The sequence below is a fragment of the Equus quagga genome, chromosome 11, assembly GCF_021613505.1.
Source record: "Equus quagga isolate Etosha38 chromosome 11, UCLA_HA_Equagga_1.0, whole genome shotgun sequence".
Lineage (NCBI taxonomy): Eukaryota > Metazoa > Chordata > Mammalia > Perissodactyla > Equidae > Equus > Equus quagga.
In genome coordinates this window covers 5,956,310-5,981,613 of record NC_060277.1, presented here as the reverse complement: position 1 = coordinate 5,981,613, position 25,304 = coordinate 5,956,310, and the positions used below count along the sequence as shown (strand labels likewise).

The following is a 25,304-nucleotide window of genomic DNA, read 5'->3' as shown; positions in this document are numbered from 1 at the left end:
ATTACCATGATATTTTACCAGAAGTACCCACCAACTTTAATTCAGGATTAAAAATTATTTTATTAGAAATTATATTCTTCAGGGCTGGCCCAGTGGCGCAGTGGTTAAGTTCGCACGTTCCGCTTCTCAGGGCCCAGGGTTCACCAGTTCGGATCCTGGGTGCGGACATGACATCGTTTGGCAAAAGCCATGTTGTGGTAGGCATCCCACGTATAAAGTAGAGGAAGATGGGCATGGATGTTAGCTCAGGGCCAGTCTTCCTCAGCAAAATAAGAGAAGTATTGGCAGTAGTTAGCTCAGGGCTAATCTTCCTCAAAAAAAAAATTATATTCTTCTTAAAAATTAGATTTCAGAGTTTGAGGCATCAGGAAATGTGACTATCAATAGAGCTTGTAAAATAATATATGTATTAAACATATGTATATATAAATATATAAATTAAAAATATATATGCATATGTATAAATTGTCCTCTTCAAATGAGATGCCATGTCTGAAATGACAGTGTAACCTCAAGAAAAAGCATTAATACAATTTGTGAAAATTGAAAATAAGTAAATGAGAACTTTCCTAGAATGCTAGAAACTTGTAAAGAGAGATTCATTTTGTATAAATGTTATGGATTTAAGCTGTTGGCAATGAAATAAGAGAACAAGGAAACAGAGGCGGTTGGAGTGGTTGGAGGATCTTGACACCAAATCCATGGGGAGTTTGGATTTTGAGATTCTTGGCACCCTCTGTGTCCCTGAGTGACCCAACCACAGGGAAGTACAGAGTGTGTACTTGGACTTATCAGTGTCCCCACAGGGGACCTTTCCTGGAATCTCTGTCTCCTGTGGTTGAGGAAAGGAATGGCGAAAACTCTTTGTGTACATCTGTTTACTTCATCTCTTGGAGACTTTTCTGGATTTGTCACCCTGAGATAGTGAAGAGACAACTCAATCACAGAGGAACAGTGTTGCATAAGCTCCAGCAGGACCAACAGTGTACCGGGAGTGTCTCAGTTCATTTAGCTTATTTCCATGGTTTTTCCCTAAGCACACAACTCTGTCCTCCTTGGTTGAAACTGGACTCAGATACGGAAAAAGTGAGATAATGTGTTTATCTATTTTACAAGATCTTCAGGCCAATTGGCAGGCCTGTAAAATCTGAATGTGCCAAGATTTCCTATGGCTTTCCTGACCTACACCCAGCTCCTGAAGGGAGTGTATCCCTCATCCATCAGAGGAATCCATCAGGGAAGAAACTAGATTCACTGTCACAGACAGATCTAATGAAATCAGTCTCCTTGTTGCTTCCTAAGATTTGAATGTATTTCACCGGTTCTCCATGCCTCCCTCTGCAGAGTAAGTGAGATTGTGTGCCTTTGGCAGCTACACATAGCAACACAGTGCAAATCTTTAAACTCTCTGAGCATCAATTTTTCCATCTACCAAATGGTATAATAATAGAATATATCAGGGTCTTTTTATAGGGTAAAACATGTAAAGAGTTAATTATGTGCTTATCACAGCACCCTGTACAGTCTGAGTGTTCTAAATAATTGCTTTTCATACAGAGAAGTTGTATGAACATCAAGGTGGTTAGACGAAGAGTAGGGTGCACTTAGAATCCAGAGTCCATTCCTCTCTATTTGCTGCTGACTGCTTCCTACCCTTGGATTCAATCTTGAAGTTTTCTTAAAAGGCTTCTCCTCATTAAAAAATTATAATGCCATCTGGATACTATGAAATATAAAATAGTTCAAAAGGTAACACGTCTTAACTATCAAAGAGTTACTGGTTTTGAGAAGCACACATCTATTCAGTGGACAGGAGACTGAAGAGCTGATCTAGGTGCTGGGGACACCTGGCAACAGGTGCAGGCCGATCGTATCCCCTTTAGAATTCATAACCGCCTCTGCCGTGTTCCGTAGGTCGTTATCTCATCTCGACGTCCTTGGTGACATGGCTGAAGAAGGCCTGTCCCTCCGGTTGTGAATCCTCCTGTACACTCCTCTGCTCTTGAATTAACCCACTGAAAAGTCAGCAGCAAACCAATCCCCACAAATTCGTGTCTCCATAGCAGCTGAGAGCAAACACAATTCCTGAGAATTGTGCAACTGCCCGTGTAACTGTCGTTGATCGAGAGGATCGTGCCTTAAATTGGCAGAGGCTGCAAACAGAGGACGGAGCGTCTAGATGTGTGGAGTCAATCCTCTGGCTGCTCGCAGGCGTGAAGGATGTAAAGGCCTGGTGGAAGCTCCCCGGGGCAGCATCCCACAGTGCTGCTCAGCATTGGTGGGATTTGGGGATGGTCAGCGTTGTTTCTCACCTCCAAGGCCCGGGCTCTTTACCTCTTCCACCTCACCTGCTCTGATCTTCCCTCACTAGCTCTGTTCCTGCCACATTGGCCCCCTGAGCATTCCTTGGACGGGCCAGGCAGGCTCTGGCCTCAGAGCTGTGCACTTGCTGGGCCCCTCTTTCTGGAAAACTTTCCCCCCAGATATCCTCCCTCACCTCCTCCAGGTCTTTACTTAAATGTCACCTCGGTGAGTTCTTCCCTGGCCGCCGTGATTGAAATTGCAGGCACCTCTTCCCAGACGCTCTGTCTCCTCCTCCCAGCTTATTTTTCTTCATTGAACTCACCACTTGTTAATATACTATACATCTCATTTATTTATTTTTCCTGCTGTCTGCATCCCCCACTAAACTCAAGTGCCAGGAAGGTTAGGGACTGTGTCTCTTTCAGTCCCTGTTACATTCCCAGTGCCAGCCATGTAGTGGGCTCTCGATTTCTTTCTCTCTGATACAAGGATGGATGCCCGTGAAAAATGGGCACAGGGGCCTTGCTGGTGGGAGTGGAGATGAAACTAGTTGGAAAGGCAGCAAGGTGGGCAGATGGACCACGAGGTGGGCAGACGGAGGGACTTGAGGACCTGCTGGCCCTGAGGGGAGTAGACCTGCCTCCGACCCGCCAGCTCTAGACGGGAAGTAGATTGGACCTCTGATGAGGACTTCTGGGCAACCGTGTCACTGATAGTAAATAAGAGCACAGTTTTCTGAAAACAGAACTCTGAGGAGGACAACCCAGGAACCCCAGGTCACTGAGGTGGAGGACATTATAAGCTGTTCAAGTGTGGATGTGACAGCCTCAGGGGAATAGGGGAGCAGAGAGAGCACTGGGGTGCAGCAGAAACCAAGGCAACCTGAACCCTTTGGGAATAGGAATCATCAATTCACACCAAGGCTGTGAGTGTCCTTAGAGCTTTTCCCCGTGTGCTTTCTGGAACGGCCTACTTCAGATGTGCCTAGCCACTTATTGTGGGTTTTTTCATCCCCTATTGACCAAGGGATGTTCCACCTTGTTCCACTTGCCTCATTAGATGCAGCCTCCTGGTTTATCTTGTTCACTAGTTTCTGCTTCTCTCTTTTATCCAGATAACCTATGCTATCCTGAAGTTGGGGTACTATCAGGGGTAAGGTTCAATAAAACAAAGCTGGGCAATAAATAAGCATACTGTTTTCTGAGTCCACAGCGCCCTTTGTCACAGTCATTTCAGATACTCAGTGCCCTCATCCTCTCTCTCTTTCTTCCCTATTGGAACCAGCTACCGAAAGGTCATAAACTTTTCTCCATTAAGATATAAGTGCTAGGGGCCGGCCCAGTAGCGCAGTGGTTAGGTTTGCGTGTTCCAGTTTGGCAGCCCAGGATTTGCCGGTTCGGAACCCAGGTGCAGACATGGCACTGCTTGGCAAGCCATACTGTGGTAGGCATCCCATATATAAAGTAGAGGAAGATGGGCACAGATGTTAGCTCAGAGCCAGTCTTCCTCAGCAAAAACAGGAGGATTGGTAGCAGATGTTAGCTCAGGGCTAATCTTCCTCAAAAAAAAAAAGATATAAGTGCTAGATAAAACATATTCTGTTAACCCTCTCAAGAATATTTGCACTTTGGTAAATAAAGGTAAATAAAGCATTAAACCATTCAAAGGCATTTCTAATGTAGTAATTGTGTAATTCCAGCATCTGCTGGCTAACAGTGGGCTGCTGGAACCTGGACACTTTGGTTTCTGAAATCAGTCTATGTGAGGGAGTGCATAGACGAGACGCGGCCAGCTTTACCTGACACTTCAGATCTGTGCTTCTAAGGCTGAGGATTCTCAGGGTCCTTGAAAGCCTGACCTATGTACAAAGATGCTCGATTTTTGATTAGAGAATGTACAGACCATGAAATCTTTAGACCTCATTCCTCTGGAATCATCGATGAAGAAGAAATGTAAATATCTAGTAAATCTTAGGTATAGACAGCTAGCCAAGTCATCATCCTTTTGTCAGTTCCCATTGGTTGGTGTGAATGGCAAACTGACCTCCATCTTTATTTCTCCATAATAAATTATCAACGTCACAATATGTGTACATTAACATTTCCTCATAATTCCAGCATATGTGATGTTAACTTTGCCCGTGGGTTTTCTGGGAACTGTTAGTGCATTCTCGTCAGCAGAGCTGTACTCCAGGATTTGGAGACTAAGCAGCAATTAATCATGAAAAATACTTTCTGGCTGTAGTAATGGAGTCTGGCTTCAATAGTTTCCTACGGTTACTTAGCAAAAGGCTTAAGTAAGCCCATGCTGATAAATGGGAGCCAGGCTGCCCCTCACCCTCTTCCGTCCTTCTTCTCTCCCAGGAGAGGGGGGGAAGAAAATTGCTCTGTCTGGGGTGGGAACCCTTCTTGCAGCCAAACTCTCTTCCAGAGCGCCATCAGTTCACTCTGCAGCAGGGAACTCAGGCCTCGCGGGTGACCCTGAGCACTGGGTTACGGTTTCCACAGAAAGGCCGACTGAGGAAGAGAAGGATGGGGCAAACGCAGAGCACCTGCGCCCCGGGCCAGGGAGCTGACGGAGGCTGCATCTCTCTCTCTTGCACCCTGGGAAGCTGGTGGTGTCCTTGATACCCACTCTCAGTGCAGACCTTGGCTCTGGCATGAGTCAGGCAAATGCTCACCAGGAAGAGAAAGGGGAAAAGTCTGGACAGCACTTCAACATTTCTAAATGCGTGCCCCACCTGGAAAAACAAATTAACAGTAAATGATTCGAAATTTCAAAATAAACATTTTTATTTGGTTTTCCAAATATAAAATTGTATCATAATATTGATACGCTTTGGGGTTTTTTTGAAATACACATGCCTCCCTGACAGTCTAATATACCCCACAGAAGGTCTTTGGTCTGAAGTGTGGGCGATCCCCCCAGGGGTCCTGGGCTTGGGAGTGGGGGGTGGGGGTGGAGAGCCAGTGGAATTGCCTAGTTCCCTGCTCTATAGGGGGTTCATCTTTATAAACATTCCTGGTATTTTGGTTCCATTAGGAGGGTGTAGCATGCCACCCAAAGGAATGCATTTGGCAGTTATCCAGGTGACGTGACCAAAGGGAGCAGCCAATTGGAATAATTCAATTTGATAAGCATGTTTTCTTTCTTTCCTTCTAGTGGCCTGCTGTTTGTGGAAAAAAGGAAATGATTCCCAAATTTAAACTTGTGCATAGATTGATTCTAATACTGGCAGAAAACTTAGAAACATAAGATCCTATGCAAACCAAGTGATTCTTTTTTGTGAGCTTAATTATTTCCCATTGTAAGCTTACTATATATGCAGGAGAGTCATTTCAAAGTGCTGTTTCTTTAACGGGTTGATATCTTTCAAAGACTTCTTTCTACTATTGGCCAAAGACTAATTTAAAATCAGCAAAATCTTTAGTTATTCATGATAATAATAAAATATCTTTGTATTATGTCTAATTATGTTATGTATATCATATAATAGTAATACATCTTTACACCAGACGTGATGTCGAATCTAGCTAATGTACACCCAAAGTCTCTAGGAGAGAACTTCTGGGAGTGTAATAAATCAAGTGAGATGGAATATATATATAATACTTAACATAATAAAATGAAATTTTATCGATATGGGAACCCCCTCTCTTGACACAGGATTTAACATTGCCAGGGTCCACTGAATAGGATGTAATACATGCTAGTCTGGGGAAATGATGGGTCATACTCACTTAAGTAGAAATTCCAGAACTCCATGGTAAATGGTTGAGCAAGGAATCAAGAGGCTCATAGAAGTGGGCATGCTAGAGTGGATGTGCTATGTAAGGCCAGAGAGCCCACCCACGGTAGGAGAGCCCAGAAGAATGCAGTTTACTGAACCTATAAGGAATGCACTTGTGAGGAGGCACCAGTGTTGTTGTGGAGCTCAGATGTTATTTCCTGGAGGCCAGGGCTAAGGATAGGAGCAGCTTTACAGAACCCAGCTCCCTGAAAGCCATGGTGATAATGGAAGCCAGTTCATGGCATTTAACCTTCAGAAGCTAAGTGCATGTGATTATCATAATGAGCAGCATCGCAGGAGTGGCAAGTAGAAGAGCCTGAGCCACCAAGAACTATGCCAGTGGGTGATGGAGCCTGAGGTTACGAGGGCAAGACAGCTGGGTGGACAGCAAGGGTATTGTTCAATGTAAACTGCAAAAGAAATCATGGTGGGTAATCAGGAGGGTGAGGGCAGACAGCCCAATACAATGTCACAATCCCTAGCTTAGTCTCCAGAACCTGTAACATATTGACTCAAGGAGAGGCTAGGTCCCCATGAAGATGGGCCACTATGACACCAGTGCAACTGGATACATTAATGGATCTTTCCAGTTCTTCCTCAAAGGAATTACAGCTATTTCCTAGGTAACTATACTCTGGGAAAGGGGATATGCTTAAACATTTTGAGAACTGTTGAACCTAAGGTCTGACTTGATATGGATAGTCAAAGACCTGAAGCCTCATCCTGGCTTCTCTGGGAGAGTAGAGGTGTACATTGGCCAAGCAATAAGTGGAGTTCAGGCTCATGTCCAGTTTATATGGGGCGCATGGATTAACAAAGTGCTCAGTTCTTCAGTCGCTGAATGTATAAGTGGAGTGGTTATACTTGGTAGTTGTCAGAATGCTCATTTGGATTCCTTAGCCTGTGTGATAAGAGCTATCACAGAGTGCGAAGGCCAAGTAGAAGCCCCTAGAACTGCCTCCCCAGCCAAAATCCTAAACCTAAAACAACTTTATGTCCGAAGGGAAATGGCAGAAATCTGTGCCATTCTTGAAGAACTAAAGGATTCCTGGGTGGGGTCCCTTTCATGTCCACATTTAATTTACTGGCAAATTAAATGTATGGCCCCTACATAAAGCAGAACAATCCTCCTACACGAGAGTGGACTACTGCAAACATCATCAAGTCATAACCCAGTTACAGCTCCTGTCGATACCTGGTGGTGAGCAGTGGTGGCCTCTTTAGGTAGTTTGAAGGGAGTTGATAAAGATTAGTACAGCAAGAGTTGAAATGGGAAGACCAGAGATGTCTCCAGGTCCAGCTAAATGATGTTAAGGATCCAGCTAAAGTTGAAGGCCATGAATTAGTGGTGGCCTCCATTCTCTGATTATGTGAGTTTTCATGCTCAGAAGCCTAGATATAGGCTCTAAAGTGCTGTACTCATTTCCTAGGGCTGCTGTAACAAAGTACCATAAACAGGGGATTAAAATAACTGAAATTTATTCTCTCACGGTTCTGGGAGGTTAGCAGTCCAAAATCAAGGTGTCAGTAGGGCCATGCTCTCTCTGAAGTCTCTAGAGAAGGATTCTTCCTTGCCTCTTCCAGGTTCTAGTGTCTCTTGGCAATCCTTGTCATTCCTTGGCTTGTACTTACATAATCCCAACCTCCATCTTTACATGATGATCTTCCCTTCGTGTCTTCACATCATTTTCCCTCTCTGTGTGCAAGTAGGAACTCAACTCCTCCTCCTGAGTGTCTCCTTTTCTCTCTCACTACTACCACGCTCACAACACTTCTGACACCAGATGTGTGTGTGTGTGCAGGGAGTTTCTCCATACCAAACGATTCTCTGTGGCACCACCTGGACATACTACAATTTAACTCAATTCTGACCCTATATACTTGCAGAGCTTCCGATCCCTCAGGTTAAGGGCTCAGTTCCGCAAGAATTTTCCATCCCATGTCAGAGCCAATCACAAGTAGTAGTTCCCCAGATGTCAGACAGAAGTTGTGGGTAACCCTTCATATGCAAGTGGCATACGAAGGGTGGTGGGAGCAGTCTTGCAGGACTGAGCCCTTAACTTGAGGGAACTGACACTCTGTCTGACTTGGCTACCAATCAGAGGTTCTCATGCCCCCTCCTCAGGTTCAATTAATTTGCTACAGCAGCTCACAGAACTCAGGAGAACACTTTCTTACATTGATCAGTTTATTAAAGGATATGATAAAGGATATAGATGAGCTGCCAGTTGAAGAGATATATAGGGTGAGGTTTGGGAGGGTCCCGGTGCAGGAGCTTCTGTCCCCATGGAGTTGGGGTGCAATCACTCTCCTGGTACATTGGTGTCTCCACCCATCTGGAAGCTCCAGAAACCCTATACTATTGGGATTTTTATGGAGGCTTCCCCATGTAGGCATGATCAATTGTTAAGTCCATTTCCAGCCCGTCTCCCCTCTCTAGAGAAGTGGGGAGGGCAGGGCTGAAATTCCAAACTTCTAACCATGGCTTGATCTTTCTGGTGACCAGCCCCCATTCAGGCACCATCCAGAAGCCCTAGAGTCACCTCATTACAACAAAAGATCCTCCTTGAGTTCTTTTCACTTAGGAATTTACAAGGGTTTTTGGAGCCCTGTGTCAGAGACAGAATCAAAGACCAAATATTAGAACAAGAAACGGTCCTAGTGTTCTTATCACTTAGGAATTTACAAGAGTTTTAGGAGCCCTGTGTCAGGAACCCAGGGCAGAAACCAACATATGTATATATTATCTATTATCTCACAGGATGAAAATTCCAGGCTCCTAATTATTGCTCATTTTTTCTGATGACCAGCTCACATCCAGGAGCCCACCAAGAGTCACCAAATTAGAACAAACATTCCTATCACCCAGAAAATATCAAAGGATATAGGAGCTCGGTGTCCGGGACCAGCTCAAAGACCAAATGTTAGACGAAAGATTCTCCCAGTGCTTTTATCACTTAGGAAATTACAGGGTTTTAGGAGCTCTGTGCCAGGAACTGGGCAGAGACCAAATAACATGATTTCTATTATTTCACAGTGTGTCTTCTTTTGGACTCTGTTCTGTGTCCAGATTTCCCTCCTTTTATAAGGACGCCAGTCTTTGGGTTGGAGCCCACCTTGTCATCATGACCTCATTAACTTCATTGATCACATCTGCAAAGACTCACTTCCTAATAGGTCACGTTCACGAGCACCTGGGATTAGGACTTCCACATATCTTTCTAGGGGACACAACTTAACCCATGACTATGGCATAGGTCCTGCAGTCAAGACGTGAAGGATATGATTGACTGGGGGAAAGAAAAGAGGGCATGATAATGTCAAAGAACAGGGATAGTGGAAACGAGGGTGGGTTGAGATAATAAGTGCTCTAGTCAGAAACTAGAATATTGAGGTTTGCATTTCCAGAGGGTGGGTGATTTGGATGGATCCTAGATCCAGAGAACAGCTAAGAGCACGGACCGCTGAAGAGTGAGGATAACGATTGTCAGACTTAAGAGGTAAAGGAACATTATCCCTGTGAACATTGGCGTTGCCCGTGATCTTGGCAGGGGTTGGAGTGGGAGGAAATTCTGTGAGCAAAATACCAGTGATATCTGTGAATGATGGGGAGTGAACAGGAGAACTCAAGAGAATAGTCTTGAGAAAGGCGAGAAGGTGCATATTACTAAGGGAAAGAAGCCAATGTGAAAAGGCTGTGTACTGTGTGATTCCAACTATATGACATGCTAGAAAAGGCAAAATTATGCACACAGTAAAAAGATCAGTGATTGTGAGAGGGTAAGCGGGGGGGAGGATGAATGAATCCTTGTGGAGCACAGAGGATTTTTAGGACAGTAAAACTTCTCTGTGTGACACTATCCTATAGTATACTATATACACACCATACAGTGTACACTGTGGTATGTGATATTTTCCAAAGATGTCTTCTGCAATTCTCTTCTTACAATGTCATTTTGACACTTCTCACTTCTAGACGTGGAGTCTGTCCTTCTCTTGAACCTGGGCGGGCTTTGTGACTACTCTGAAAGTGATGCCATGTGACTTTAGAAGCTGGGTTGTAAAATGTGATAACTACTGCCTGGCTCTCCTGGGAGGTTTGCTCTTAGAGCACAGCCGCCATATTCTGAGGAAGCCCAGGCAGACGCACGGAGAGACCACACATGGGCATTTTGAGCAGGAGCCCCAGCTGACAGCCAGTATCAACCACTGAGTGAGAGACCTTCAGAGGGTTCCAGTCCTCAGCTGTCTACTCATCCCAGCCTCAAGGTCTCCCTTGCTGAGGCCTCAAACATTGTGGAGCAAAGACAAGCCTTTCCTGCTGTGACATTTCTGAATTCCTGACTCAAAGAACCTGGGAGTACAATATAAGGGTTTTTTAAATTCCACCATTAATTTGAGGGTGGTTGGTTATGCAGCAACAGTAACTGGAACAGGTGGGGAAAACAGAGTATTCAATACATGGTTTTGGGAAAAAAAATAGGTAGCCGTTTGAAAAATAAAGCCCATAACTCATACCAAAATAAATTCCTGATGGGTCAAAGAGTGAAATGTAAGAACTTAAACCAAAAAGTTACTAGGATAATATTGGAGAATTAAAAAAAAAATTAGAAGGAAGATTTTTTTCTAAGTTGATAAAATCCTAAAATCATAAAACAAAAGATCAATAAATATGACTAATAGAAATAATAATATATTGCTCCGGGGGAAAAAACACCATAAGTAAGAGTCATAAGGAAAGTGAAAAGATCTTAACCATACGATGAGTCAGTCAGAAAAAGACCAACGACCCGTTAGAGAAGAGAACAGAAGGAAGAGCCAATTCACAGGAAAAAAGAAATGCGATTCTGACTGGTTGTGTCACTTTGGGCAAATTTGTTAACCTCTGTTTGCCTCAGACTCCCCATCTATAAAATGGTGATGATAACAACAGGATTTAACTCAGGGTTTTTTGAGGATTGAGTGACTTAATGTATGTGAGCCATTTAGAACAGCATCTGAGTATAATAGGCAGCAGTGTGGGATCGCTATTAGATTTGCTGTATTGAGAGGTTGGGGCTGGGGACGGGAATGCTCTTGCATTGCTTGTGGGAGAGTAAATTTACTCACTGTGTAGAGGGCCATTTGCCAGGAGCTTTAGGAACGAAAAAAAGTGACAATCCAGCATTTCTGTGTGTAAGGATGCATCCTACAAATGTAGTCACACACGCGGGAAACACAGCACGGGCAAAGGTGCTCATTGGAACGTTGTTTGTAGCAGCCGGACTAGAAACAGTCTAATATGCCCCTCCATCCACAGGCGATTGGTTTAAAAATGTGCATCCTTGGTGCAATGGAACATTGTGAAACTGCTGAAAACAGGTCTCCTCACGAGTAAACAAAATTGATGAGACCGCGCTCGTGCACAGGCACACGGCGGCACAGCTCCCAGCGGTCGCCGTTTACTGAACTGCCAGAAGTGGAGCGATCACAAGCCGAGTCTGTGAGTGCCTAGCTCAGCGCCTAGGGTACTGAACGTGCCCCCAAAGCAGTGATAGTATTATTATTTATCGTCATTTATTTTCTCCATAGGATAGAGTCCCATCTCAACCAGGCTCTCTGAGGCACCCATGGTCGTTTGTATCAATGCCTGCCGGAGATGCCACTGGCTTCAGCCTTTGCTCAAAAAGAGCAGCTCCACCTCTCAGCCGCTTGCCTGCCCGGGCTGCCCCCAGCAGCTGTTTCCCAGCCAGCCCCAGGCACGGCTCACTGCCAGGGAGCAGAAGAACATGCCTGAGTGAATCCTTGCAGTCCTCTTTGTCTCTACTGGGGATTACTCCACTGCGTCCACAGCACAGCCGCTGCTGGAGAGAGCGCTGCCGGGTCTGCTCACGTGGCAGGCTCGCTCGGAGCTGGGAAGCCAGTTGCCTCCTTGTGGACAAAGGCCTAACACTGTGACCTACGGAGTCCACATTCCCCTGTTTGAAAGACAGATAATAACTTACTAAAATAAAATTTTGATGCATTTTTCAATTTCTGACATAACATTCAAATAACCCTATTCTGAAGACAGTGTAAAAATCACTAAAATGAATCTTCACGTTGCATTTTTTTTCAGTTTGCTGGCTACTCATTCCTATGAAATGTCTTTACAAGTTTAGCTTTATATGATTGAGGTGAAACAGCACAAAACATTCAATTTCCTGTTATAGTAGGTATCTTGTTACTAACGGTGTCTTAGGACTCAAATCAGAACAAAAAAATATCTTTACTAATTTCCTTCCTTAACAACATTCTGTGACTTGCTTCCTTTCAAATCTCCTTTCGGATGTATAACTTTTCTAATTTAGTGTGACTCTCCTTATTTTCAAAATATACATTCGAATTTATTTTCAAATGTATATTTTACCTAATTTACTGTTTCTCTTCCTAGTCTCGAAATGTATACACCTGAATCACATTTCAAATGTATGTTATTGTCATCATCCATTTGAAGTTTTGCTTCTTACTTGTCAATTCAAGCACCCCCCTGCTAGCTGGATCCCCATACTGTTTCTGACAATGTTGGGGGGTCTTGAATTGTTCTCCAGTATAAAAGGGAGCACATAAAAGTGGTGGATCGAGAACGGATGTGTGTCCAGTTTATGACTCATCGCCAATCTAGCTCATTTCTTCCTACATAGAGATCTCACATAACCAACGAAAGCTATGTTTCAAAATCATCTGGGTCTGTGGTCTTAGTTCCACTTCCTCTAGTTAAGCCCTACTTACCTCTTACTCTTGGGTTAAGCATCGCTTCCTCAGGGAATCCTTCTCTGACCACATCCTACCCTCACCACAAACTGATCCAGACACTCCAGTTATGTAATCCAGCCTCTTATGCTTTTCACCATAGTGTTTATTACAATTTTTTATTTATGATTCTCAGCACTTATTTGATTAATGTCTATCTCCCTTCACTAGACTCTTAAACTCATTGAGGAGACTGATATTCTCTTACGCCCATGTCCTGAGCCTAGAATAAGGCTTGGCTCATAGTAGGGATTCATTAAATATTTAGTGAATAAATGAATAAATAAATGAATGAATAAAGAGATGAAAAAATGAAAGAATGACTACGGTTCTGGTCACTAGAACCATGACCAGCACGTGGTGGCGCTCAATAAAATGACAGCCGATATTATCATTGTGAGTCTCCACTCCAGAGCAAATCAATTTGCTGAGTGTTTCAGTTTGTTGAAATTGAATGGCTTCAATTCGATGATTATGGCTTCAGAAACTGAAAGTTATGTGCTCCTTCAGGTATGCTGTTTCCTGTAGTTGAATTGTTTTCTGTAGCTTTGCAATAGACAGATATGTAGATAGAAATAGAATGATTTATATATGTGTGTGTATGAGTACATGTAAACGTGTATTAATAAAGAATAAATCAATGAATTTTAAGATGTAAAAATATGTGAAGTAGTTTTTTCTATTTAGTAGTCATTCATATTAAAATGTATATTCACTCCAATTTTATTTAATTTTATTAGAATAAAGTTTTAGTATAAGTTTTTTCAGCCCTTATCAGGATTTCTACAATCAAGAAATATATAACCAGGAGTAAACAAAGTTAATTATACATACTTTTTTTTGAAACTTTGATTTTCTTCATTTTAATTTGAACACTTTAATAAAATTTGCAAGTTCAAGACTTTCATTGTTCTTTAGAAAAATACGATAATCTCAATAATATGGAGATTTCTGGATAATTGATTTTTCTGTTATAATAAAGATAATTTCTATTTTTATTCTCAATTTACTGATAGCAAAAACTCAGAATTGCTGAATTTTAGATGCACATGGAAAGTTTGAGACTTGTGAGTAATTATCATTCCATTCATCTTATATTTAATTTCTTTTTAAAATGAATTTACTTATAGCTCATAGACCATGAAGATATGTTGAAAGCATTTTTCCCCCACTGAAATCATTTTCTAAATAGAATATTTACACAGAGCAACACTTCTGTAAATTTTTCTCTTGGAACCAGAATATCACAACCAATCCTGTCTTTTAATTGGCTTGTCAAACTTTCCAGTAAACTTTTTATCTCTTATTTGATTTGCAGGAACAACTTTTTCAAGATATGGGTGGGCTGAGAGTTCACTCAGTCACCTTATTCATTCAGTCCCCAGATGCCAGCGGCGCATCCCCAGTCTCTTTCTCTCCACTGTCATGTGCTTCGGCTGTACCCAACGGCTTGCCCTGCCACTGCTGGAAGGGGTCACACTTCCTCATGCCTGTGAGTCTTTGCATGGGCTGCTCCTCGTCCTGGAATATCACCCTTCTCATTCTTTGTCTCACTAACTCTTACTGGTCTTTCAAGATTTGCTCAGGCATCATTTTCCTTCAGGAAGTCTTCCATGACCCCTGTTCGAGTCTTTTTGTGTAAGGAGAGAACCCCACTCAAATTAGGTGATGGGAAAAAGGGGGGGTATTCTTTCAAGAATACAGCAACAGATAAAATCGAAAGACAGTAAGTGAGGCAGAGCTGAGTTACATGGTCCTGAGCTGGGTGCTGAGAATCAGGAGGTCACTTCGTGTTCTCTCCTGACTCTGCTTCTCTCCAAGTGCCTGCTCCACACTTCCCTTTCTGTCTGTTCCAGATTTCTCTGCTGACTCACCTTGTACACAGCCCAACATGGGCTCCCTCAGCCGCTCTTTCTACATCATGACATTTCAGCTATTTCTGATGTAAAATTCTCAAGTAATAAGAAACCTCATAGCTCAAGCCAGAGAAAACTGCAGTCACAGCAGAGTCAATGAGCAAATCAGTTGTGACTACAGGGGCAAGGCCATGCCTTAGGACATGTGGGCTGGCCCGGCTAGCGGCTCTCAGGGGAATAGGTTTTCTAAAGCGGACTCTGAGAGGAGTCAGCAGTGATCATCATGAGGACTCTGGACCTCCAATTTGGGATTGGTGCCTTTCTATGGGCTCCCAACAGGTGCTGCCCTTTCATAACTTTCAACATACTATAGTGTCCTTCTCTTTTTCCATCTAATATTGTGTTATTCTGATCATCTCTTCTCCAATTCTACTTGTGCTTGTGGATTTATGTCTTTAAAAACTCATTCTGGGAGAAAGTGAAAGTAGACATACATGTTTTAATCCATCATCTTTTCCAGAATTCCCTGTTTGCGTTATTCCATTTTTATTTTTAAAAATCAGATTTATTGAGGAATATTTTATATGCAGGAAAATTCTTTGATTTTAGGTGTACTCTTCAAGTTTTTTTTTTTTTGTAAAGTTTAGCACCTGAGCTATTATCCGTTGCCCATCTTTTTTTTCCCCTTCTTCTCCCCAGAGCCCCCCAGTACATAGTTGTATATACTAGTTGTAGGTCCTTCTGGTTGTGCTATGTGGGACTCTGCTTCAGCATGGCTTCATGAGCGGTGCCACGTCCATGCCCAGGACCTGAACTGGTGAAGCCCTGAGCCACCGAAGTGGACTGTGTGAACTTAACTACTCCGCCACAGGGCTGGCCCCTCAGTGAGTTTTGACATATGTATGCATGCAATCATGTGGCCACCACAATCATGATATAGAGCATTTCTGTCACTCCAAAAAGCCCCCTGGTGCCCATTTATAGTCAATACTGACAACCATTTTGTCACTACTGTTTTGCCTTTCTAGAATTTCACATAAAATAGTTTATAATATTCCCTTATCCTTTTAATGTCTGCAGGATATGTATCATTTGTGTCACCTGTTTCATTCACAATATTAGGAATTTGTGAATTCTTTCTTTTTTTTCTGATAAGTCTATCTAGAGGTTTATCAATTTATTAAGCTTTTTCAAAGAAACATCTTTTGGTGTCATTGAGTTTCTTCACTTTTTCTCCTTCAATTTCATTAACTTTGGTTCTTCTTCTCTTTATTATTTTCTTCCCTCTGCTTATCTAAATTTAATTTACTCATCTCTTCCTAACTCATTGATTTGAGACTTTTTTCTTTTACAACATTAAGTATTAATGTCATAACATTTCCTAAAAGTATTGGTTTAGCTGTTTATTACAAATTTTGATACATTGTGTTTTCATTTTCATTAAGTTAAACAGATTTTCCATTTTCTCTTGTGATTTCTTCTTTGACCCAATGCTGTTTTAGAGGTGTGCTATTTAAGTTCCAAATATTTGAGAATTTTTAGCTTGAATCTGTTGTGCTCAGAAGACATAGTTTGCATGATTCCAATCCTCTTAAACTTCTTGAAGCTTGTCTTATAATCTATATTGGTTTGTGTACCATGAGCACATGAAAAAAGGTGCATTTGCTGTTGTTGGGTGGAGCTTTCTATACATACCAACTACGTTGATTTGATTGATATTGCTATTTAATTCTGTATCCTTACTGATTTTCTACCTGTTCTATCAGTTACTGAGAGGAATGTTAAAATCTCTGAGTATTATTGTAGATTTGTCTATTTCTTTCAATTCTGTAAGGTTTTGCTCTATGTTCTCTGTTATTAGTACATACATATTTGGGATTATTAGGTTTTCTGGATAAGCTGGTCCCTTTATGATAAAAAAATGTGCTTTATCTTTGGCAAATGTTTTGTACTAAAAACTACTTTGTCTAATATTATTATAACTATGCTAGCTTTCTTTTGATTAGTATTTGTTTCTTTTATCCTACTTGTCTTTACATTTTAAGTGGGTGTCTTGTTCATAGCTTAAAAGTTGGGTCTTGGGGCTGGCCCCATGGCCGAGTGGTTAAGTTCATGCGCTCCGCTGCAGGCAGCCCAGTGTTTCGTTGGTTCGAATCCTGGGCGCGGACATGGCACTGCTCATCAAACCACGCTGAGGCAGCGTCCCACATGCCACAACTAGAAGAACCCACAACGAAGAATATACAACTATGTACCGGGGGGCTTTGGGGAGAAAAAGGAAATAATAAAATCTTAAAAAAAAAAAAAAAAAGTTGGGTCTTGCATTTTTATTCAATATGAAAATATCTACTTTTAATTGGAGCAGTTTTAATCCGTTTGTTTTTCTGGTCATTATCAATATAAGTAAATTTAAATCTACTGTGTTTATTTTCTATTTTCCTATCTTTTTTTTGTTTCTCTCTTTTTTAGGGAGTAATTTGAATAATTAATTATGATTTCATTTTATCTCCATTATTGTCATTTTCACTGTTTGTTTTGTTTTATTTTATTGGTGGTTGACCTAAGATTTACACTATACATCTTTGAACATGACACAGCCTATTCTCCAATAATTTTATACCACTTCACATATAGGACAAGAACTTTACAATAGTGAATTTCCATTTCATGCCCCCATCCTGTGTCATCATGTCTGTTACATCTATATATGCTGCCAACCTCACAATAAATTGTCATTAGTTTTGCTCAAATAAATTATATTTTAGAGAGATCAAAACAAGAAAAATTTCTTTATATTTATCCAAATATTTACAATTTCCTGTACTCTTTATACCTTTGTGTAGATCTAAATTTTGGTTTGGTATCATTTTCCCTCTAATGAAGGAGTTCTTTTTTTTAATAGTATAATTCCGCTGGGGATATATTCTCTTCAGCTTAGTTTGTCTGAATATGTCTTTCTTTTGCCTTTATTTTTCAAAGATATTTTTCATTGAGTGAAGAATTCTAGTTTGGCAAGTGTTTTGTATCTTTCTGTACTTTGAAGATGTTTCTCCATATTTTTGGCTAGCATAGATTCTAACAAGAACTCTGCTGTAATTCTTATCTTTTTTTTCCTCCTCTGCATATAATGCATCTTTTTTCTCTGGCAGCTTTTAAGATTTTTCTTTCATACTAATTTTCAGCAATTTGATTATAACGTGCCTTGTTGTGGTTCTCTTTCTGTCTATTCTGGTTGCCATTTGTTGAAATTCTGGAATCTGTGGGTTTATAGTGTTCCTTAAAAGTCTAAAATTTTGCTCTACTTCTTCCATTATTTTGTTTTATTATTTTTTCCACCCCCCCCGCCCCCCTTTTTCTGAAATTCTAATTATGTGTCTGCTACTTACATGTTTCTGGGGTCTCCGATGCTTTGTTCATTACTTTTTTGCCTTTTTTTCTGTGTACTTATTTTAGATAGTTTCTAATGCCATATCTTCAGTTTCGCTGCTCATATTGTCTGTTGTTTTTAATATTCTCTTAAACCTATCCAATGTATTTTTCTTTTCATGTATTGTATTTTTTATCTCCTCTGGAAGTTGCATTTGGGTTTTTTTGTTTTTTAGATCTTCCATTTCTCTCTTCATCATGCAGATGTTTTCCTCTAACTTCTTTAATATATGGAGAATATTTATAGTAGCTATATTTATAATATTTATATAGTGTTATAATGTTTATAATATGCTTTTCTATTTCTCCTAAGTGGCTACTTAAAAAAAAAAAAAAAGAACAGAAGGAATTGAGTTGGTTGTCATATTTTAAAAAGCCCTTATCTGCAGTTCCATCATCCCTTTCATTTCTGGGTCTGTTTCTATTGATTATTTTTTCTCATAGTTAAGTCGTATTTTTCAGCTTCTTTGAATGCCTACTGAGTTTTGACTGGATGTTTGACATGGTGAGTTTTATGTTGTCTGCTGCTGAATTTTGTTGTATTCCTTTGAATTGTGTTGCATTTTGTTCTGGCACACAGTTGGGTTACCTGGAATCAGCTGGATCTTTTCAAGGCTTACTTTTAAGTTTTTTATGGTGGATCCAGAGCATCCTTTGGTCTGGGTCTAATTTAACTTCATTACCAAGGTGATAATCTTCTGCAGAACCTACCGTGCCCTGTGTTTCCCAAGGTGTTTCCACTCTGGACAGTGGGAGCACAAACTATTTCCATAGTCTTAAGGGCACCTCTCTACAAATTCTCAGGGGATTCTTTCCTCTTTCTCTCTCTCTCCAGTTCCTTCCTGTCTGGTTATCTTCCCCACAGGTTATCACTGTTTTGTCTTCTCTGAACACCAATATCGGACTCTTCAACTCAGTGACACTACATGGTTTACTTGGATTCCTCCTCCCTGCACTGTGGCCACAAAAGTGCCTTTTGGCAATAAGCTGGTGAAAATATAGACATCATTTTTTTTTGTTTCTCTTATATAAAGGATAGTAGTCCTTAGCTGCCTCTTATTCAATATGAAAAAAACACATTTTTAAAAGTATGTTTTGTCTAATTTTATTATATTGGTAAATCAGTGTGTTATTAGCAATGCTCCTATTATTAGTGAGGGCATTACGTTGAATGCTTTCTTGGCCATGTGCTTTTCATTGCTGCTAAGTGGCTATTTTTTTTTTAAAGACTTGGGTTGTTTGTCACTTTTTAAAAAGTTTTAAAATTTTTAAATGTCACTGACTTTAAATGACTATAAAGTTCCTTGCATATTAAGAAAGATAATACTTTATTGCTCATATTCCTTCATCCTTTCAAAAAATATTTGTTTGAAAGGACAGGAGCTATAAGGTAATTTTTGATAATCACCAATATTTTCTACATATGCACTTATGGGAACTTTTTTGGTGTATGTATTTACATTTTTATCTTTTAGAAGTTTATTTTGGAATAACATATGAGATATCCCTTTTTCATCCTGTCTTTCCAATATTTTGGTTTCAAGTGGCTTAAGGTATGGAGAGGTACAAAGCTTGCCTTGTAGCAAATGTTTTCTGAGATGGGTGAGAAGGAAGGCCATGTGCCTGCCTAAGGCTTGGTCCTCTGTGTCCAGTGATCATACCTAACCAGTTTTGATGACTACATTAACAGAACAAAATGGAATGTCCCCTACTGGTGAATTAATAAAATGTCAGGATCTTTCATATATATGTATTGTAAGTGGTTACCTACTTGTAGGGGTATAAATGGGTGATAGTTTTGAAAAGAATGATGAGTTTTCTTTTTATTTTTTTCCTGTGTGAGTGATCTTATTCCTGTTCAACCAGAATTGTCCCCATGCTCAGAGCCAGGGAAGGCAGATAAGGTAGGGAACCTTGGCTTAATTATGCCACATATATAAAGCTGTTATTATCAGCTTTCACTTATAAAAATATAATTTTAATACCTAGTAAAGCAAGAGTTTTCAAAGCCAAGTGTTGTTAAGACAGAAAATGATTTCTAAATTTCTTAAGCTCCCACAACATATTAAGAGTGAGGCCTGAAAGACTGGACTCTCAAGTTGAGTGTAAAGCATGGAATATAGAACTCAGGAGATGATGTAGGAGAAGTCCTCGCTATGCTGGAATGACAGAAAGCTGACTCTTTGCTTCTGTGGAGTGTGGAAAGGAGAAGAGCGAGAGCATTAAGGGAAGCCCTGGGTTCGACATCATTAGAATGTGACCTGTGTGAGCTAAAATCCTGGGTGGGGGGCAAGTGTTAGGTAGGTCAAAGAGAAAGCCAAAGCAGCAGTGCTCTTACCCTGCTTCCTGATGGGGCCTCATGAAGGGACTATGGGCAGAATGTGCCCCTATCAATGTGGAGGGGCTCCTTCCAAATAAAAAGACACCAACATAGCTTGGCTAGGCAGAATCTGAGGTAGCACTTGAAAGCTTTTCTTGGCTCTCCTGGTGGAAAGGAGCAATCCAGAAGTTCCCACACACCTTTTGGGGATGTGAAAGGTACCTGAGGTGAGAGCCAGTGGACATATACCATCAGCCTTATAATTAAAGACAAGGTGACCCTAACTCAGACAGCCAAACATAAAGAGCTTAGATTGTGGTCGCATGGAGGATGTGGCCATACTCAGAAGTGTTTGCATCCCTACCATGAGCTGAGGTAGGGTTTCATCAACTATAAAGGATTCCTGAGCCTTGTTGGCAACAAGAAAACGAGTCAGAGACTTACCAACAGCGCTTCAGAAGACACAAGTGAAAAGTGCCCAGGGACCAATCAGACAAAACACCGTCCACATAGATCAGCAAGAGTCCAAAGAACAATGAAAGAGAAGCAAGCCAAGGGAAAGCCCCTCTCACACTGCCACAAGAACCCTGTGCAACCCCTGCCAACCTCCTCCAATCTTGAGGAGCAGAGGTACGGAAGCAAACAGAAAGAATGGGCACCATTACCCCCAAACACTGGGTTACCCCAAAGATACTGAAGGGCATTGAGATAATAGGATCTAGCTCCCGCCCACCTCAATCTAGTTACCCCATGAGATGAGGGCTTAGAAAAAGGCTGGAGCATTTATTTAATATATACAATGAAATATTATATATTTAATATACAATATTATGATAACATAATGATAATATATTACTATCGAACAGTAATGTGTAAATTTGTGTCTTTTCTACAAATATTTCCTAAAATTTTAAGAGACTTCTAAAGAATAGGCACAACGCCCACAATAAGGAAAAGTGGATGATCTTTTAGTAGCAATTTGTTATCTCAGATGAAACCGCCCATGGAGACCTTGCAATGCTTAGAGAGTTGCAACAGCACTTAAGGCACTAAGAGGTTGTGGTGGACACATTATTTTTGCTATCTAGCATCGAATTCCCTTTCTTCTGGAACAACACACTAACTATATGTTGGGGAACCAGTCCCTTCCTCATACCTTAACTCAGCTCACATACGTTTGGCTCTTTATATCGTATCCCAGTCACTGAGGTACCCCAAAGATACAAAGGGATTGAGACACTGTGATTTACCCTTTATAGAGTGGACTCTGGCCTAGACAGGGAATTCCTAGCCTGGAGTTAAAACAATGACTGAGGGAGAATTTTTGTGCTTTGCAGGCACACCTGCTGTACTCTTGCGATAGACTTTGTAAATTGAGAGCCTATGAGTCAATCAATGCCTCAGGCACATTTGGTTGGCCTCCACGGTGTATTTAAAAATATTGACTCAGTTGCTAATATTTAAAAATTTAAACAAGTATCCAAATTTCCAGCATTTACTTAAAACTCTTGGATGGATTTCTGGCTACGTTAGTGTGAAAAGATTTGCAAATCCTCACCCCAAAATGCAAGTATAAAAATGGACATAGGCCGGCCCAGCGGCAGTGATTAAGTTCGCATGCTCTGTTTGTTCCACAGGTTTTGTGGGTTCGGATGCCAGGTGCGGACCTACACACTGCTCTCAAGCCATGCTATGGCAGTATCCCACATACAAAATAGAGGAAGATTGGCACAGATGTTAGCTCAGGGCCAGTCTTCCTTACCAAAAAAGTGAAGAAAATGGACAGAATTCGCAATAACAACCATTTCAGGGTTTTGCAAGTTGACTAAAGGCAACAAGTTGAGAAGCATTTATTCTTGAAAAACTTCTAGGGCTTTGGGTAAGAGCTGTGGGAGTCTGTAGCCTTTAGCCACCAGAGGGGTAGATTTGATTTGGTGGGGTAATGTGAGGTGTAAAAGTGACAAAATTGGTAGGAATCAGCAGGAAAAATCTGTAGCTGTTAAGTCCTGGGGATTGCTGAAAAAAAAATCTCGGGAGTGGCTGTCCCTGTGGCTGAGTGGTTAAGTTCGTGCGCTCTGCTTCCTGGCCCAGGGTTTCATGGGTTTGGATCTTGGGCACAGACGTGGCACCACTCATTAGGCCATGTTGAGGTGGCGTCCCACATGCCACAGCTAGAGGGACCCACAACTAAAATACACAACTATGTACTGCGGGGAGGAGGGTTGGGGAGAAAAAGCAGGGAAGAAAAAGAATGAAAAAAAAAAGGATTGGCAACAGTTGTTAGCTCAGGTGCCAATATTTAAAAAAAAAAACAACTCAGGAAAATAATCAAAATCCAGGGTTGTTATAACATATGACCTAAAAGTCCAATTTTCTTTCTTTTTCTCTTTTTTAACCCTAGAGGGACTCTTTTCACTTTACCCTTTTGTACCTTTTGAATTTCACAGCATAAGGAAAGGGGTGAAGATGTGGAATGGTCACTGCAGGCAGAGGAGAGGGACCAGGCTGGGGACAAGTCAAGGATTTTCAAAGAAGGCAGCAGCCCAGTGCAGGCTGAAGAGCAGGAATGTCCATGGCCCCAGTCTGTAGGAAAGTGAGATTTTTGTGCTTGCTATTTCTCGTCTTAGCAGCATGCAGAGGCCTGGTTCTAGGACTAAAGAAGGAAGATTGTGGGGTTAGTGTAAGGATGGGATTTGCTGATGAGGGAGTTGAGGTAGCTGGTGAAGTCATCCATCATGGGCTCCAGCTTGAGCAATAAAAGCGAAATATAAGAGCAAACGCGTGTTCGGCATTTACAGTGTGCCACACTCTGTTCTGAGTGCTTATACATATTAACTCGGTTAATCCTCCCCACAATCTTTTTAGGTAGGTATTATTGTTATCCTCATTTAATTTAATTTAATTTTTAATTTTTTTAACAATAATGAGGATTTCATTTTAATTTTTTTTGCCATTTGGATTAGCAAACCTTGAAAAGACTCATAATACTCATTGCTAGAAAGGGTATAGTGAAACAGTTATGTTGGTGGAGGTGATAGTTGGTACCTCCTTTTTGGGTTATGAATTTGGCAATATCTATTAAAATTTTAAGTGTACATATCATTTGATCTAGCTATTGGACTTCTGGGATCTTTTTTAAATTTTATTTTACTGAGGTCATATTGGTTTATAACATTGAGTAATTTCAGGTGTACATTATTATACATCATTTTCTGTATAGACTGCATTGTGCTCACCACCAACGGTCTGGTTTTTATCCATCACCATACACATGTGCCCCTTTACCCCTTTTGCCCACCTCCCACCCCCTTCCCCGCTGGTAACCACTAATCTGTTCTGTTTGTCCATGTGTTTGTTTATCTTCCACACATGAGTGAGATCATGTGGTGTTTGTCTTTCTCTGTCTGGCTACTAAAGAGATATGACCAGTATCAATTCATTTATGAAACAGAATCTTTTATCAAGTTAAATAAAATGAAAAGACTAAGAAAGGAAGAAACTCCCCACGTCAAAGTGGCCGTCCTCATGCATAGCCTGCCATTCCCAGCAGACCTTCAGATGAGTGGAGGCGAATCAAAAGATCAGAGGAAAATGGTATTTGTCACATCCAAGAGGCCACCTGGCCTCGCACACAGTGCATTAGCCTAACGCTGGGACACTCCCTCATCGTTAACTCCACACAGACCTGGATCGGCCTCACACCGACACGCTCCTGCCCAGCCCGAAGTAAGCCTCGAACTGTCACCACGTGCGCTTGTGAATGTGAGCCTGGGGCATGGCCGTGGCTGCCTGGGCACCTCTGGTGGGGTCAGTCGCCTGCCTGGGCCTCAGTCTTCCGCTGGGTCAAGCACTTACCGTGACAATAGTGCAGAGATTAGGGAAGGTTTTGGTTGGATAGACAGGTCTCAGGTATTTTGAATGAATTCCACATGTTTCTGCAACAAAGTAGAGTGGGAAATTAAGGGGTTACTTCCTCAGAAGTTTGTCAGATAACTAAAAATCTGAACGGGAAAGTTTCCCAGAGAAATAGAAATCTACAGAGTGGAATGAAGATGGAAAGAGGTGGAAAGTCTGGCACCTAGAACTCCTCCATTCCAAGGAATGTGAGTTTTTAGGAGAGGAGTGAGCTAATGGAAGGATCTGCAAAATTTCTCTATGAAGACTCAGAAAATAAATACATTAGGCTTTGTGAGTCCGTACGGTCTCTGTTGCAACAGTTCAACTCTGCTTTGGGGCCCCAAAGCATCCATAGACCATATGTAAGCAAATGAGCATGGCTGTGCCCCAGTAAAACCTTATTTATGGACGTTGAAATGTGAATTTCACACAATTTTCACATGTCAAAAAATATTCTTCTTTTTTCCCAACCATTCAAGAATGTAAAACAATTCTTAGCATATGGTGGCCATACTCAAACAGGCAGTGGGGCTGGGTGTGGCCCATGGACCACAGCTGGCTGACTCCAGAGCCACATGACTCTAACTTACACACAACCACCTTTGTTTCCTTTGCTGCTTCCCTCTTCAGACCAGGTCACTGCGGTGAGAATTTCTGTGTGATGATTGCATCTCAGCTAACAGCTCTTCTAGGTAAATTATCCAATATAACAAAAGTCAAAACAACTTTTAAATGTTTAACAACCACCCCAAGTGGTTCTGATGTCCTTCAGTTTGTGGCCTGCTCCGGGGCTTGGCTCATAAGGTATAATTAAAGATTGAAATAACCTTTCTTTCCTTTTTGGTCAATACTACCAATGAATAAAACTTGTCCTCAATCAAGGAAAGACACATTTAATATTGTTAAGAAGTTATATGATAAGAAATTAAAATGACATCTA

The 25,304-nt window shown here is 41.2% G+C and overlaps 1 long non-coding RNA gene across 1 annotated transcript in view; it reads left to right on the top strand.

Moving 5' to 3' along the window:
- LOC124247440 (uncharacterized) overlaps positions 1–13,429 on the top strand; it is a 29,346-nt gene extending 15,917 nt beyond the window's left edge. The window contains exon 3 of the long non-coding RNA XR_006890729.1: positions 11,666–13,429. This is a non-coding gene — a long non-coding RNA (uncharacterized LOC124247440). The remainder of the gene's footprint in view (positions 1–11,665) is intronic.
- The last annotated feature ends 11,875 nt before the right edge of the window (positions 13,430–25,304 follow it).